The sequence below is a fragment of the Lactuca sativa genome, chromosome 7 (assembly GCF_002870075.4).
Source record: "Lactuca sativa cultivar Salinas chromosome 7, Lsat_Salinas_v11, whole genome shotgun sequence".
In the NCBI taxonomy this organism is placed as follows: Eukaryota; Viridiplantae; Streptophyta; class Magnoliopsida; order Asterales; family Asteraceae; genus Lactuca; species Lactuca sativa.
Window position 1 is genome coordinate 81996674 of NC_056629.2, and position 18449 is coordinate 82015122.

The window sequence follows — 18449 nt, forward strand, 5'->3', positions numbered from 1 at the left end:
TATTAAACTTCTTTTAATTATACACCTTAATTAATTAATAAAACCATAAGGGTGTGATTTGAACTTTTTCAAAACAATACTAGGGTTTTAGAATTTAACATTACTAATTAAACTTTTAATCAACTTTTAAATTCCAAAACTTGAGGGAAAGTTTTGAAACATTTCAAACATTAGAGTTTAGAATTTAAATATACATCAAAATTAAACTATTTAATCAAAATTTAAATTCCAAAACTTTGAGGGCAAGTTTTGAAACCTTTTTTCAAAACATAAGGGTTTCAACTATTTAAATTTCAAAACAACAAAACTTTTGGGTTCAAATTTAAACTATAAAACCTAAAGGGCAAAATATGAAACTTTTCATAACAACAAGGATTAAATAACAAATAATCTAAATTAACAATTAATTACATAATTATCCATATTTGATTTGTTTAATGATTTCTTGCGAAACAATTTACCAATTTAGTCAAAATAATTAATCAATTATCTTATAAGGAAACAATTATCTTATTAATTGATAAATATCTTCAATTAGATCAAAATTATAGTCAAATATATCATATAATCAGATTAATATTGATCTAACATGATAAGGTAACTATCCCAATGCAAAAACAGCAAGAAATCCCGAGATAACCTCCATCTGACGAGTTGACTCGTCGAGACAGGCTTGGACTCGTCGAGTCTGCATGGACTCGGCGAGTTCAGCCATGGACTCGGTGAGTCCAGCCTCCAGAAACCCAAAAAACGAATTTTTTGAACATGTAATGCATCAATACAATGGAAACCAGTCTAGGCTCTGATACCACTGATGGGTTTTGGTCATAAGACATCCTATGTGCTCATACAAACGCTAATGCTTGGATCTAGGTTTCTCTATTGTACATGCTTTGAATCCAAGACTATAAACCCTAATTCTAGCATATGGAAATCAATATTAACATATAATTAGGTTTAAGATAGTACCTTGATTGTTATGTAGCAATAACAACCCCAATTCCTCCTTGAATTGACTTTGGAAGGCTTAGAGTCACAAGCGTCACTCCTCTAATGGTTCACAAACACCATAAGCAAGAGGATGAAGAGGAGAGAGAGGATGGAGGCTGCCCAAAACGTGTTCTAACCCTAGAAGAATATTTCCCCACGTTTTTGGGTCATAAGTGTCTTATATATAGTTAGGCAATTAGGGTTATCTAACAAGGAAACCCTAATTTGGATGCTTAAGCCCTAAGCAACCCATAGACTCCTTTAATCAAGCCCTTGGACGATTTGCTTATGGGTTTCCCATTAGAATTCGTCCACCCCTTGATTCAAGACAATCCATGGCCCAAATTGCAATTATCTTATAATTACAATTCCAGTCCCTTAAGTTTAATTAATCTCTTTTAGTCACAAAACTAATTACTAATTAATTATTGACTAATATTAATTAAATAATATGATATCTCCTTTAATATATTATTCTCATAATATATTAATAAATCATATTTAATCCTTTCTCTTCATAATTCATCCTATCAAGTTGCTTTGGTGAAGGCAACCCAAAAGGACACCATCGGGTCAAGTACATACCAAAATAGTTATGGACTTAGACACTAATCCAACAGAGAGTGGGTCGGTGATTACCCTAGGGTAAGCCTAGGATGAGATTAGTGTTGGGAGCAGTAATAGTGAAAGGGACTTAGTGGAGTCAAGGCAGTTCTCAAGGAAAGTACGGATAGATGTGGAAGGTAGTATGGCCCCGTACTACTAAACTTAGAGGATCCATTCTCGAGTCAAGGAGGGCTGAGATAAAACCAGGGAACTTGTAGTGTGTGTGATCCCTCTAGTTATGATGAGTATTCTGATGATGGTTATGGTGTATTTTCAGTATGGTAACACTATGTAGTAGATCAATTGGTAGTTCTAGTGCCGGCAAGGGATCAGGCTCGGGCTTTGGAGTCGGGTAGCTCGATGATCAGATGAAGGAGTTCGTTTCATCTGAGATTATGTGTAGTATCATTGAACAGACTCCTGTGATCTTCAGTACGGTCAAGGAGGGCATTTTGGAGATTCTTGATGAGAGGCTGGGAGCATTCCGCACCGAGATGACGACCATGATGTGGGCAGACACATTGGTATTCCGGGAGTTCAGAACTTGTGGAGCTCCAGACTATCATGGGGCTAAGGACCCCATTGCTAGCAGTCGGTGGTTGGCAGATGTCGCTAACGCTTTTTGTACCAGTCATTTTCCCGAGGGGGACAAGGTGCGACTTGCTTCCTGCCTCCTGAAGGATTGGGCACGTGATTTATGGGAGGATATTGGGCATGCTATTGGAGATGATACTGCTATTGATGCGATGACATGGAGTGACTTCTCGTCCAGTTTCAGGGCCGAGTTTGCACCAGTGATTGAGGTGCAACAGCTAGAACGGGAGTTCTAGGACCTCTAGTAGACTACAGAGACGGTGGCTGAGATCACCGCCATGTTCAGGGAGAGAGCCCTTCTCGTCCCGCAGTATGTGATGAACAAGGAAATGAAGAAGGCTCGGTACCATGAGATGCTGAGGAGCAACATCAGGCAGTTTGTGATCCGGTCCAGCTACAAGACGCTGGACGATATGATTGCTCGATCCAGGGAGAAGGATATTGACTTAGAGGCAGAGAGGAAGAGGAAGCCAGACGAGGTTCAAATGTCCGCAGGATCGGGCAAGAGGCCCAAGACACCTGACTCTAGAGTGAGGAGTGATCAGGACCGTAGCCGCTGTGGCTAGTGCGGAAGGACACACGAGGGTACGTGTAGGAGTGGTAGTGGTGGTGATTATGGCTGCTTCAAGTGCGGATGGATTGGTCATTATAGCAGGGATTGTACTGCTACCACCACCCAGGGATCAGACATGATCTGCTTTCATTGCAGTCAACAGGGCCACAAGAAGGCCTAATGCCCGAGTTTGGCTGCAATGGGATAGGTGATGGCACCTACCCCTACGACACTAAGGATCACTGGCGACCGTCAGGGTCGGACAGAGGCGCCTACAGCGAGGAGAAGGGATTTCCAACTGACTACATAGGAGGCACGAGTAGCTTCTGATATCGCAGATGTGTATCTTTTGCTTTCCTATCAATTTTTATTTATGATTTTATTGCTATTGTCTTGCATCGGTATAAGTAAGTGTATCTTGGAGTTATATTTTCTGCTCATGTTTAGGTTATATGCCATCTGCATACCATGAATCTTAGAGTGGTAATGTGAGGTCGTCTCCTTATATAGAGGGTTCCAAGGTTGAGGTAACCGTAGCAAGTGTGATTAGAACCCGGGAAGTGTTCCATTAGTCTTCAAGAGCTGTACTTCTTTAGTATTGGTTGGTTTTGGAACACTAACAGAGATAAATGTTGGTTGCCAGCAGATTGATCATTGGATGGTAAGAAGGATTGGGAATCCTTCCAGTTTGGTGTGCTGTAAGATTTTAGTTGAATCAAAGTGGGGGAGGATTGTTCAGGTATTTAGGATTAGAAGTAGGTGTGAAAACAGGACGAGCTTCGCATCCCCTCTAGAGAGGAAGGCGGCCCCAATGGCTGTCTGGATTAAGTAGTGTGTGAGTTGGGAGTTTGGGAAACTTCCTAAATCTTGGGTTTGTGTCTTCTTGGTATTTGATAACTGGTGTTGGGGAATCAGGTTGGGAATTCCCGTCAGGATGCGAGTTCAGTCAAGATGCTAGACCGTGTGCATGCTCGACCGTGAGATGTGTTCAGATTGGCCAATTAGCGGTTGGACCATGGGCGTTGGTTGAGACAAGGGGAAAGTATTATACGACTGCGGGGCGGCCGTAGCATTTTTCATATGGCCAGATAGTGTGAGAGAGTGTTGTTAGACTGCGGAATGAGTCGTAGCATTCACAGATTCATTCAGATAAGTTAGGGTAGGGAGGGTCAGTTCGTAGGATCATGGAAGGGCCACAACGTAATTGGAATTAGGAAGGGATAAGTTGATGGGGTTCGAGGTGGTGCTAGGCCTATGTAGCCCTAGATAGGTGGGACCTGTGGGCAAGGCCGCTCCGTGATATGGTTTTCGTGGGACCCGTGGGTGAGGCCCATGTGCTTATAGCAATGTAGGTGGGACCTGGCGAAGACCGTTGGGTCAAGGTATGGGATCGGGGATTCCAGGATTTATGGAGCCAAGAGTGAAAATGTGGATAGGGTAGTTTCGATTGCTGAAGTTTTTTTTGGAAGTCACGGGGAGCGACTGGGAGGGTGTTCTTTGGCTCAACAACTGGGTGGGAATCCGATATTCCAGATAGTTGGCAGATAAGTTGGGAACAGGGAGGTCTCGGTTCATTTGGAAAGTGGATAATAGGCATCATGATGTTCGAGCAGAAGTAGTGATGCGAGGATTCTTGTGTGTGGAATAGCTTGTTGATCGAAAGTGCTAAGTCACTTACTGTTGGATTAAATAATCTCAGAGTAATTGATTTGACCCTGTTGCGTAGTTCTCGTATGAGTCTAACCATTCTAGGGATGAATCTCCTACTCGAAGGATTATCTGAGCCTTCTATCAAGTATAAGTCTTCTACAGTCATTATGGTCAGTGATTTCGTTTCTGATGGTAGCATCAAGATAATCACGATTGGAAGTGTGTGTCTGGTCGGTCATTCAAGGGGGACTAAGCATGGCAAAGCTCAAAGTGGATGGTTTTTTAGGAAGTCAGACCAATGCAAATTTTCGGTTTCAGGGAGGTAAAAGTGGTTTCTTTCGGAGGCTCACGGTTGGTTATCTCCAAATTGTGGTTTTGATTGGGGTGTTAGTAAGGAGCAATTTTGAGGATGAAATCTAATTTAACTGGGGGAGAGTTGTAACACATGGTTTTGAAATTGTTTCATTGCTCGGGGCTGCGGCCCAATCATCAGTTGTCATAAGGATTAGGGCCTTGGGAGAGGAAGGATTTGGGCTAGTTCGGATGTGGGTGTCATGGTATAAGTGGTCCAAGTATTCGATTGTGCCTTCGGAAGCCAAGGGTATAATCGTAATTTGATATCTCGGTCTTTTGTGGGTTTTGGGTTTTGTTCGGGAGGTTTTAAGGCTTAGGTGTGTTGTTAGGAGTGTATTCTCGCCACCTTTTCATGGATATAAGGATCGTCGAAATCAGAGTTGTACAGAGAGAGTTATAGTTTTCGGAAGAATTAGGGTTTCGGGAAAACCCTTGTATGTAGGGCGTACTTATACGAGACAGGTTACGCAAGGCGTAACATCGATACACGCAACATAGGCGCGAAGGTTAGGTCGGGGTGTGAGACCTCGTACGTTGGGCGTACGAGGTGGTATGCGGGGTGTACGGTCTGATCTTGAAAACCCTGATGAGCAATATATATAAAGAACATTATGTCCTTAAAGATCAAACTCCCTCTCACCCTTAGACAGCTTTTACAAAACCCTAATCCTTCCTTGTGTGTTCTTGGAGCTTAGAAGGCCATTCAAAGAGTATTTTGGTGCTTTTGAAGAAGGTGTTCACTCTTGGAGATTCATCAAAGAAGATAGAGCTTTTAGATTCAGAACCTTATCAACATTTGGAGTTCATATAACGTATACAGCTTTGAGCTTGGTGTTTATTTTCTTAGATCTATTGATGTATAGGTTTTTGGAAAGTTTTGGTCCCAAGGATGAAGCTTTATGGTTCAAATCCATTTCCTATACTTAGGGTTGCCACCATTGGTGCTATTTGAGTCCCAAAGTTAGAAAGTTGTCACCTTGAAGGTCTTGAAGAGCTTATGCATGATTTTTGGTCATTTTCATAGAAGTTGATTGTTGTATTCAAGGTTTGGACCCATTTGGGGGTTTGCAAGCCACCAAGTAATCGACTTTATGGGTTAAGACGCTTTAATGGACTCATATGCGTTTAGAGCTTTAGATCTTAAGGGGTTAAGCTCTTTTTGAGAATATGGATTAACAAGAGACTACGCTGAGCGTACCAGCTTGTACGCACAACGTATAAGCAATGCAGCCTGTACGTTTAGCGTACAGATAAGTATGCCCTGCGTACTCAGTCAGAGTGGGCTTTGCGTTGTTGGGCCTTGATTTGGGTCACTTCCATGGAATAGTGGCTTGGGCCGAGGTGGACCACCTGGAAATTAGGCTAATGGGCTGAAGAAATATTTTAGGGCAATGGGATAAGGCCCATGAGAAAGAATTAGGTCCAATTGGAAATTAAGCCATATATTGGGCCTTGTGGGAGTAATTATCTCATTTGGGCCATGGGTTATAAGAAGAATTGCTTCTTGGGATAATAGTATGTTAGGGGTAGAATGGTCTTTTACGCCAGTGAGGACTTAAGGTTAAGTGATGAGAACCCTAAACTTAATTAGTTTTATCTGTTATTGGTAGCTTGGAGAGTCGAAGGAGCAGCAGTCGGGGACTATCCGTGGGATTCAACATCGAGGTGAGTGTCCTCCTTTTTTAACGGATCGAAGGCACTAATGTCGGCCCATATTTATGATTGTATGTTTTCCAGACTACGTTCGATCCTAGGAGGTGCCCGATGAATGTTTGTATGCTTTCCGGATTATGGTACGATGTTGGGTGGGGCTCGAGGAATGCTTTATATGTATGTTCTGGGCTATGGTTTGATGTCGGGCGATTCCCGATGAATGTGTGCATGTTTAGTTATACTTGTTGTCTGTATGATACTTGTATGTGCCTGGTTAGGGAGGTGAGTGTGGGCGGGGTCCCGTATCTCATTACTAGCTGACTGTGGACAGGGTTCCATATCTCATGATTAGCAGAGTAGGGGCGGGGCCCATGATAGGCGAGGCCTTAGGACTGGAACTTATAGTAATGTGTATGTTTTCTTTATGTGCTAGCATGATTATGTAATTTTGACTGCATATATAGCGGGTGATGCCTAATGACAGGCGGGGCTTGGGATAAACAAATCTGTATACCGAGCGGGGCTCGATGCTAGGCAAAGCCTGATGTCGGGTGGGGCCCGATGAAGAGGCGGGGGCTCAGTATATGTGATTATATGTATGATATGTGGTAGTATGGGGAACTCAATAAGCTTCGTGCTTACGGTTTTTAGTTTTTGTTTCAGGTACTTCTGGTAGCAAAGGAAAGAGCTCGGGATGACTGCATTGCACACACCATAATGATTTAGCCTGGGATGTTTACTCTGATATATTGACATATGTTAATATGGATACTTTGATTATGATCTTCTGAGATACTATAACTTATGTTTTGATGAGAGGTTTTGATAACTATGGTTTTATTTAATATTTGAAAATTGGAATTTTCGGGACCATATTTTATGGACGTTACAATTTTTTTTTGTGAAACGTGACTCCATTCCCAATGGAAATCTTTTACCACAGTCTTGGGTTAAAAAGGGTAGGGTTCATATCTTTTCACTAAGGATCCTAATATTCACATATCTTATTTTACATGATTTTTTTGCAACTTTTAAATTTGAAGATCTCGTCCTTCCTGCCAACGACATTGAGGACAAAATTGAGAGCTTTTTTTTTGCCTTGTCTGAGTCAGAAATATCATTCGGGCTCAATCATCAAGAGAGTTCATCTGTCACTACCTTATTGTAGAAGGGTAAGGATTCCTAATTCATCCTTCTTTTCATAAAGGATCCTGACTTCTTATGGTTTTTATTGTCATGCTCATAATCCAAGGTTACATGCTCAGGTGCTTACTTCACTCTTGCTGATCTTGACATGGCCATGTGCAGTGGTCAGCTGGTGGTGAAGAAGGAGAAGGATTCATCCAATTTCCTTATCAAAAGGACTTCCATAGATCATACGGAGAAGACTACGAGATATAAAAAGAGAGAAGTTGTTGGGACTGTGGACTTAAGCTTAGAGAATCTCGGAGTGGAGGATGCACTCCAAAAGTTGGTTTCCTTTTCTCAAGTTGTAAGTGCCAATATAGTTTTGGTTTTTGCATTTTTTTTTTCCATTTTTGATGTTTTTTTTTTTGTTTCAGGTCTCCAACCTCATCTCTGCTGACTTGAGGATCCGAGCTGAGAGGGTTGATCAAGCCCTTAAAAAGCAAGAGATAATGTGGAAGGAAACCAATGAGGATCTCTTGAAACGGGTGGAGCTCATGAGCAAAGAGAAGGCTAAGAAAGAGGAGGAACACGTTGCGGAGATGGATGAGGTGATCGCCGAGGTAAAGACCAACATTGTCATGGCTGTTTGGGAAGCGAAGATCAAATTAGCTGAAGATGTGGCCAACGCAGGATCCTGGAATCTGGCTGGGTGGCTATTAGGGGCAGGATCCTTGACTAATATTCGTGATCCTCAAATATTTGTGAAACCTCAGGATCCTTAAACATATCCCAGGATCCTGACTATTGCCACTAATATTTATAACACTTGTAACGACTACATTCTATTTATTTTTCTCACATTTGCAGAACGAGTCAACACATGACCCATTCTCAATGGAGAGTCATCTCAACTAGGCAAAAGACCAAGAATACCAAGTCAAATAATGTTCATATGCTGATTCTGGAGGATCCCGAAATTATCAGACTTCTTGTTATTAGCATTAGACTATAAATAACACATGTAACTAGAACACTAGAGACACACTAAGCTCACCTACGATACTTGTACTTACATTTACACATCCATCTATATATTCAACATTTTACATTAATAAAATTATCAAGGCAAGTGATCATTATCACCTCCCAAGGTTTTATGCCGAAGATCCTATCAAGGATTAAGGGACTTCCATGTAACTCACTTGTGTCACTTTGATTAACATTCCTTACTTTATTTACCATAAACATCATAGCCTCTCATACAATTTGGTTAGATTCCACTTAGTTGATTTTTGACCAAAACAATTTGGTGCCCACCATGGGGTCGTGGTGTTCAAAACCTTTTGGAAAATCATGTCTACACAACTGAACATATATTCCTCCTCCATTCTTCCCATTTCGTCAAAAAACCTTCATCCACCCCCATGGGGAGCTCCGAAGAAATCCTATGAGGCACTGAAGAAAAACACCTCTTCAATTGCTACCCAAGGACTTCAGAATCCTCATTCGCTGATTTACAATAATGAAATATTTGCTATGATGAAGAGACTGAAAAAAAAGTCACTCAACAGCAGGAGGATAACAGAACAATACTCAAGGAAGTGGAGATAATGAGGGTAGAAATCCATAAGCCTCAAGTGTGACATCCCAAAATTTATGGTTAATATTGTAGATGGCCAATTCACCGCGAATCTCGTTGTAACTTGACCTATTGAGTTTTAGTGCATCTTAAGTAAAATAAATAAGTTCATTTCAACTATTATGAAATATTAGATGATATCATACTTCCAAATGAAAAAAAAGTAACAACTGAATCAAACCGCTCAAATTGCAACACCGATTAATGCGTTTGAAAAACTGAAATTTTGTATTAAGCAGTTTGGATCAAAGCAAACATTAAAATATTATAGTAAATATTCCCCCTATTTCTAAAAATATAAAGAACGTCCAAAATCGAGTTCGTATGCAAAAGATACGACAATTTTAAGAAAACAGACGGTAAAACATTGTTTTTGTTTAATCACGTAGAACCGAATCGATCCATTGAGGAACTTACACATTACTGATGGAATTTTCGAGAATGTTTTTGGAACCATACTATGGTTTAATATTTAATTTCATACTATTGGGGTGCAAAGATCTTCATGTATGACTTTGTAGATGGTTTGACTTTTGTAGACCCACTTGCATATGGTGCATTAGCCTTTTGACTAATGAGTATTAGAGAGTGAGAGAGACACATGTAAACACCTCTATATATAGTGGGTTCATGCCACTTGTAGAGGTGTGCTTGAGAGGTGTAAAAGTGAGTGTGTAAGTGTGCGTTATTTATGTAGATGTAGATCTATGTCCCTTTTTGTAACACCATACATATTCAATACATCTCTTGAACACTCAAATCACCATGTTCATTGTGCAATCTTTAATTCCGCATGCCAAACCATGTTCTATAGTCACTTCAATTGGTATCAGAGCATGATTTTCACGATCAACGTGATTTTTGAAGAACGATTCTCGGTTTGGCAAAATCTGTCACAATTGGAGAATTTTTGGTAAGTCTCTCTCTATGATCTCTCTTAATTTCATTGAATTCGTGCGTTACGTTTTTTTATTTGTGATCATTTGACTCGTTGGATCAAATTTTCTTTGAAAAACCCATTTGTTGTGATCCAATAATTTTTTCCTGATCCAGTGTCATATTTGTTTGTTCGATTTGATTCTCAAATTGTGGTTGTTCGTTTGATTTAACTAAAAATTCTTTATGACTCAATTACATTTAATTTAGCCTAAAGTTTTAATCCGATTATATTCATATTCAAATGTTTGAGTCTAAATCTAAAACTATTACTGTTCATACAATTTGATGTTTAAGCCCATCCTATCGATTCATAAAGTTGAGCCCAAAGAGATAATAGTCTGATACTGTTCATCAATGTATCATGATAAGCCCAAATTCCTTTGATTCAATTCTCAAGAATTCATCCGATATTAATATTTTGAGCCCAAATCGTGAATATCTTTTACTCATTGAATCATTCTGAATCGTCAATAGATGTTCGTCATCTAACTTGTACACATGTTTCATTTGTTGTACAATCGTGTTCTTACGATGTTCTGTTCTTAATTGATCGATTGGTCTTGAATTCTTGTTCTCATTTTTGCGTGTCATTTAATCGATTGATTGGTATTGAGATTCGATTTCAAATGATTGGTATATGATGAAATCGGTTTTGTTCAAGCTGAAGTTTAAGAAATTGAACAATTGAGTTTTTGATCCTGATGATTGGCATACTCGAATTATTTTTAACAAAAATATTTACAAAAGTCGCGAAAAATGGACTTTACGACTATTTAGACGCGAAACTTTAAACATGATTTCCTGGAGTTCCATAACTTGAAAAGTTAATCTATTTGGTTTTTTGGAATCCTTGAATTAAGCTCTGTCCAACGGTACTTTCGAAAAACTTCTCGACTTTTGGATCCCGACGCACCCGATTTGGAGTGTTTTAAAGCACTTAATGGGGGTGTGACCCCATGTGGGGCCCACATATGACCCAAGAAGCTTAAAAATCAGATTTTTCTTATTTTATAGAACTTGCTCATGTTGGTTTACCCTTCCTCCCTCTCATTTGGTTGCTTGCACTCCTCACACAACAAATACAATACATTAAATGATGTATGGCCTTCCATGGTTGTGTGTACACTCTTCCACTATAAATAGAGAGACTTGATGACCCTCATAACTCACTCAATCACCAACCACTTCTTCCCTCTCTCTCTCTCTCTCTAGTTCTTGACCTCTTTCAACACCTCTCTCTAAATCTCTCACAATCTCTCTCTCTCTCTCTCTCTCTCTCTATATATATATATATATATATATATATATATATATATATATATATATATATATATATATATATATATATATATCGGTATATCCTAAACACACCACCATTTCACCACCTAAAAACACCCAAACACCTCCTTATAACCCATTTTGATCATCTCCAACACCCCACCCCCTCCCCTCATCGTTTCTAGCTCAAAGAAAAAAAACTAAGGGCAGCCACCACCCTCCTGCTGCCGCCAGCTCCCATTGCCGCCGTATGCCATCAGCCACCACCTGCTGTAGTCATAATTCCTTACCACCACCACCTTGCACTTTGTTGATTTTCCCCTTTGGTGATCGTAAAAATAACAGCTGAGACTTTTTTTGTGCATGCTCGACAAAGACGAACAAGAGGTATTAACCTCCTATTTTCAAACGCTAATACAATTTAATTATATTTAAACCCAATTCCTTAAATCATTACAATTCTAGTCCTAAGTGCTAAAAACTTGATTTTAGAATATTCAAATCTCACCCTACCATGGAAATTCCTTAGTCCTAGGATGTCAAACTTCCGTTTCCAAAATCTGTTTTGTACTTTTTGTCCAATGAGTCCCATAGTTCTTTGGCCGTTTTTGTTTCCTCTAAACACGCTACAATGAATCAATTAGACCATTTAGAACATAGTTTATACACAAGAAATCAGAATGTTTCCAAGATTAAATAGCATTCAAAGCTTGCACATCTCCATCTCCTTCGTGCATCCTCGGAGCCTCTTCAGTTAAGAATCTAGCAAGATTCAATGTGGTAAGTGTTGACGTACCCCACCGATTTTGATATGATTTTCTTAGTTTTCAAAAGGTTTGGGTCTCGTTCTAGATTCAAAATATTCCGCTCTTTTGTTTCTGAAAATCGTCATAGGTCATCTGTTTTTTATTCGATTCTCCTTACGGTTTGTTAGATCGCGTATTTTGTGTTAGGAAGTTTTATCAATCAAATGTCAATTTCTAAAGCTTTTTACCAATTTTGTCCGTACAACAATGGCGAACGTTAACATGAACACCATGACTTCTTACTCTCATCTTCTTGGTTCATCCACTAAAATTCCAATGTTGATTCTTGAGTTCTACGATCAATGGTTGATCGTATGGAAGACTATTTGAATGGAATAGATGAGGATCTCTCAAAGTGCTTCATCGATGATGTTCATCCTCCTACTGTTGTACAAAGTATAGGAACTGTTGCTAATAATCCGGATGTTGCAGAACAGATTGAGAAACTACGGAAAAATGAAAAGAAATGTATGCATGAACTCCGTAGTGCTCTTCCACCAGTTGTATACAAATACGTGCGCAACTATAAAACCTCTAAGGATATTTGGGATACACTTAAGTAGAAGTATCAAGGGAGAGAGAAAATAAAGATCATCTTAGTCAAACAATGTCTGTTGGAGTTGGGAGAGTTTGAGTAGAAGGAAGGAGAATCTATTGAGCTCTACTATGATCGTCTGAATGAAATCATGTTCAAATGTAACATATATGGAGTTACAAGGTCTACAATGGAGTTCAATCTAAAATTTATCATGGGGCTTCACAAAGAATGGTGAAATGTCAACCTTATGATACTGACACAGCAAAGTTTCAACTATTTTTCACTGAATGATTTCTATGATGTGTTAAAAGCACATGAATCTGAAGTGAATGAGATTGCTGAAGAGGTAAGGATCAGTCTAGGTGGTCCTCTTACTCTTGTGTCGAAGGTTGTTGGAAGAGAGGTTGAGAAAGAAATTGCTGAGAAGGAGAATTCGGAATATGAAGGCTTGATCGTAATTTCTGATGACGAGGCTGTGGCCTTTTAATCGAACAATCGAGTGAAGATATTCTTCAAAAAGCCTTTTAGTGCGAAGCCATGAACAAGTGAAGTGAAAGGAAGTTTTTCTGGAAAGACTGGGAGTGAGGAAAAGAAATTGGAGAAGAAGGATGTCAAGGTTGAAGATGCGAAGATGGATAAAAAGCTTAAATGTGACTCAGGATTCGACTGCCATTATTGTAATGGAGCGAATCACATGGCAAATGATTGTATGCTTAAGAAGATGGATGAGAAGAAGAATAGAGTTAAGGATGAAGCCTACTACGCTGAGGATTAAAGAAGTGAGAACAAAGGAAAATGGAATGTTCTTAGTTGCGAAGGGAATGCCTGATGAAGATGGGGCATATCAAGTATGGTCCTCAGGTTCAGATGACGATGAGATACGAAATCCCACTCACGGTGTGATGTTCGCAAGTTTTGAGGAAGAAGATGACGACAAAGTCATGCTTGGATGTGGAGTCTTATGGCTTACCCTCTTGTATGTGTAAATGAGTTGAGTCTTTTCTATAATTAGGAGGTGAATGACTCCCATTATAAAATGAAGATTTGGAGAGCATTAGTTTTAGAGAGAATTTAGCAAACCAACTTGTACTCTTTCTAATCAATCTAATGAGAGCTTGAAAAGATTTATTTACACCATGTGTTCTTGATTTGTATGATGATTCACTAGATCTTTCTTATTCCACACATGCCATCATAATCAACACCACTACAATTGGTATCAGAGCTCATGATTTTCACTAAAATTGGTATCAGAGCTCATAATTCCCACTACAATTGGTATCAGAGCGGGTATTTTTGATTGGATCAAGAATTGATCCATGATGGCTTTCTTGATTTGATGATTCTTCATTTTTGATCTTTGATCTTCGTGTTATAGAGTTTGGATTCTAGAAATCAAATTCCTCGTTGATTCTACCCATAATTCGATTTTCTTCACTAGAATTCAAGTGATTTTTTACTTTCTCTCTCTAGAAAACTCATTCATAATCACTTTCTCTCTTTAGAAAAAATCAAGATCTTACCGATTGATCAAAGATGGTGGATTTGCCGTATGATTCTTGGATTGTGATCATTGAAGATGTTAAATACAAAGTCAATGAAAATCAATTTTATGGGTTATTGTTAAGGAAGTTGATTTCATGGGGGTAATATGGTTTGTTATGGAGGTTTGAAGGATGATCATGAAAGCTTGATATTTCAACCAATTTGTAAGATTGAATGGTTGAATAAAATTGTGTTGTTCATATTAGTTCGCAGTAGAAATTAAAAGAAAGGAGAAGAAAGAGATTCTTTTAATAAGAAATACATTTCTCTAATTGAAAACCCACGTGATCTTCATGCTCTTAAGTAAGTTGATGTTCAAGATTATGGAGTTCAATGTGATGTTCTTGATGTTCTTGAAGTTCATGACAAGAAGATTCAAGTTGATTCTCATGAAGATGAAAAGTTATTTGCTCGATTGGAGTTCAAACCGATGATATTTTGTGTTCTTATGATTCGTTTGAAGGAATGATTCCTTATCAAAAGCCGTTAATCCAAGAAATTCTCAAGTATCAAACTCCAAAAGATTTGATTCAAACTTGAAAAGTTGAAGTTTTCAAGAATGAAGGTGTTCTTGAAATCAAATCTTCAAGATGCGAAAAGATGAGAAAGGAAACGAAGAAAAAGATTAAACGGAAGAACAATCGGGTTTACTCACAAAAATCATCAAATATTGTTATGAAGCAAATGTGGGTTCCAAAGCAACAATCTCCAGATGTTGCATTTAATTTGAAGTCTAAACCCAAAAATGTTGGTGGTTCTTATGAAGATGTTCTTGGATCAATGAAGATCATGAAGAACGAGTTTTACAATACGCATTGTGGGTGGTACAATGTTCAAATTGGAGATTTTATCATTCCGACAAAAGAACCAAGATCTTCTAAATTTGATTCGTTTGTTGAAAGTGGAACTTGGATTGTCAAAAAAGTATCTCAAATTTTTAAATGGATTCCAAAACGTCCATGATTGTGATTCGTACTTTACATTTTTCATTTTTAATCGATTTGCCTCATTGGATCAAATCCATTTCAATCTCATTGATGATCCAATCTATTTTTTTTAAGATCAAAACCAAAATCATATTTTCATATATATATATATATATATATATATATATATATATATATATATATATATATATATATATATATATATATATATATATATATATATTTTTTAATTCTAAATCAAATTTCTTTTGAAACTGTTTCTGTTCATGTGATAAATCTTTCGAAACCCAGCCCGACCAGATTTTCTTTATTGTTCATCTAACTTCTTTGTTTGAGCCCAATCCAACAATCTAATAATCCATACGATCTGAAATTTGGGTTCGATTGTTTGTTGTCAACGATCATTGAAAGCGAAGGACGAACAAATTTTGGATGTTGATTGGTCAATGTCGAAATTGGTTCAGTTAACTATTTGCATGATGAATTCTATGGAATTGAATTTTTGCTTCGACATTTATGTTTTGCCTTCGTTGAAGTTGAAATCGGAGTGTAGATGAGTCGATGGTTTGAAGTTCCTCACTTGGAGTTAACTTGGAAGTTAATTTCGATTTCACCTGGATTGATGTGATATTAAAGTCGAACATTGGTTGTCTGATTTTGCAAATCGAATGCCTGTCTTGGAGGAATCAAAGTCGAATTTGTTGGTTGTAAGTCAGAATTGAAGTTTTGGGAACGATGGTCAAGGTATGGATAATCGACTGTGAACGTTCGTGAACTGTTGACTTCGATTACAGATTTTGAAAATTAGGATCTGGGAAGGTGTAATAATCTATTGGATGATATTGATTTCGAAGGGTCTGAAATCGCAATACTTCCAATTTGTAAATCGATTTGGAGTCGATGATTGGTGATTCGCTTTTGATAGAAAATCAAAAAGCGAAGTCTGGATGTTGGTATGTTGATTTAGAGTCGAATGAAAAGCAAAGACTTTGGTTTATTGCTTGATAACGAACTAAAATTTGATGTTGGGAAGAGGTGACTGAATGATCAAGATGTTACATCATTTATTCGTTTTCGACATTCCTTTGAATGATTAAGAAGATGCTTCGCTAATCGAATCCTTGAAACTAAAAAGCGAAGCACTTTAGATGTTTGGCTTCGTTACATGATTAAGTCAAGAAGAAGATAACCACCAGTTTCGAAACATACCCCTCATCATTTCACGAAATGGCAAAATTGGTCCAGTTTCGAAATGGTGACATAATTTGTGAAGAATGGCAGAATTTCTCTTTTAGCCCCTGCAGTTTCGACATGTTGGTAGAAAATAACCAACTTTTAAATTGGGCGAACAAAGCTGAGAAATTGAAGAATTTACGAGTTTCGACCCTACAGTTTGTGTGAATTTACACTTTAGGCCCACTTTCTCAAATGGGATAGAGTTTCACATCTTAAGTTGTTTTTGGCACAACGAGTCCCTGTAGAATTCAGAAAGTGATAGTTTTTACCCTGATTTTGGAAAATCTTGCAACTCTCACCCAAAAGTCAAAAAATTTCACAAATTGGAAAATTTTCAAGGCTTTTTCTAGATTGTTTTTCCATGCAAGTTTTTCGGTGTTTCATTTTTGGCACACGTCAAGGGGGAGTATTGTGAAGATTAATCCTCTGGTGTTTCTCACCCTTAATGGGTTTTATAATCATTTTTTTAATATAAAAAGGGGGAGAATGAAAAGTGGGTATTCGAAGCTTCTCGGTTTTTTCGGGTATTCATTTGCGGATTTGAAGACCAATGTCACTTCGCGGGGGAGTTTGGTCTTTATTGCGCGAGCTCGTTGGATATTGAAGCCGGGACATCCAATCCTAACTATGACGGGGAAAATGTTAGGGTGCAAAGTCATTATTGGAGGTGGAGTCTTATGGCTTACCCTATTGTATGTGTAAATGGGTTGAGTCTTTCCTATAATTAGGAAGTGAGTGAATCTCATTATAAAATGAAGATTTGGAGAGCATTAGTTTTAGAGAGAATTTAGCAAACCCACTTGTACTCTTTCTAATCAATATAACGAGAGCTTGAAAAGACTTATTTACTCCATGTGTTCTTGATTTGTATGATTATTCACTAGATCTTTCTTATTCCGCACATGCCATCATAATCAACACCAGTACAATTGGTATCAGAGCTCATAATTTTCACTACAATTGGTATTAGAGCTCATAATTCCCACTACAGAATTCGTCAAATACAACAGAGCTTTCAGTCTGACAAACAAATCCGAACGATGAACAGATAACACCGGGTCCTCGTGCGCGCTCCTGCCCTCGCACTCTCGCGCTTATTCCTTAGCGCCCAAACATCAAGGCCAGAGTCGAGACAAAAGAGTACCAACCCACTCGCAGAGCGACAGGTGTGTTCCTTGGAACATCACACCTGGCGAACCTACGCCAATGACAAGCAACCACTTACGGAACACGATTCACCAATCAGAGTTCTCCTGGATCTGGAGGAACCTAAAAATGCAGAAAGTACTATCGAGATCTGTGTCCCTCCCTTTACCACATGTATAAAAGGCCCCCTTCTCCCCCAAGAGAAGGGGTCAAGCTCTTTAACCTTTCAACATTCTCTTAGCACTTTTAACCCTATCTCAGACCCTCACTGACTTGATCATTGGAACCTCATTATGGGACAACCTCCTGGATGAAGACTGACGGTCTCATCTTATTTGTTGTGATCCACAGGCTCTTCATTCATTCCCTCAGATAGACGGCGTCAATCCAGTGACATATCACAACAGTTGGCGCCATCCGGACGTACACCAGTGCGACACAACCCGATAAACAACAACACGTGCCTACAATGGCAAGCACACACACTATTCTGGTGCAACACAACAACATCGGGCCATACGACGTTGTCATGCGTAATACAGCAACCACCAAGTGCCAATCGATTACTTCCTTAGTAAACGAAGCGTTGACACTAGACACACAATGAAAGCAAGACGAAGTGTTCACGGTCAACAGGTCATGCAGGAAACGAGAACGAACTCGATTAAACCACGATGTACAAGTGCTGAACTGACGAACTAACAATATTAACTTTTCATCAGACGAAACGATATCGCCAGAATGGGATCCCAGACACCGAATCCTCATAACCACATGCATAAGACACAAACAAATCCACCAAGTCTACATAGATAATGGCAGTGGCACAGACATCTTATATGAACAT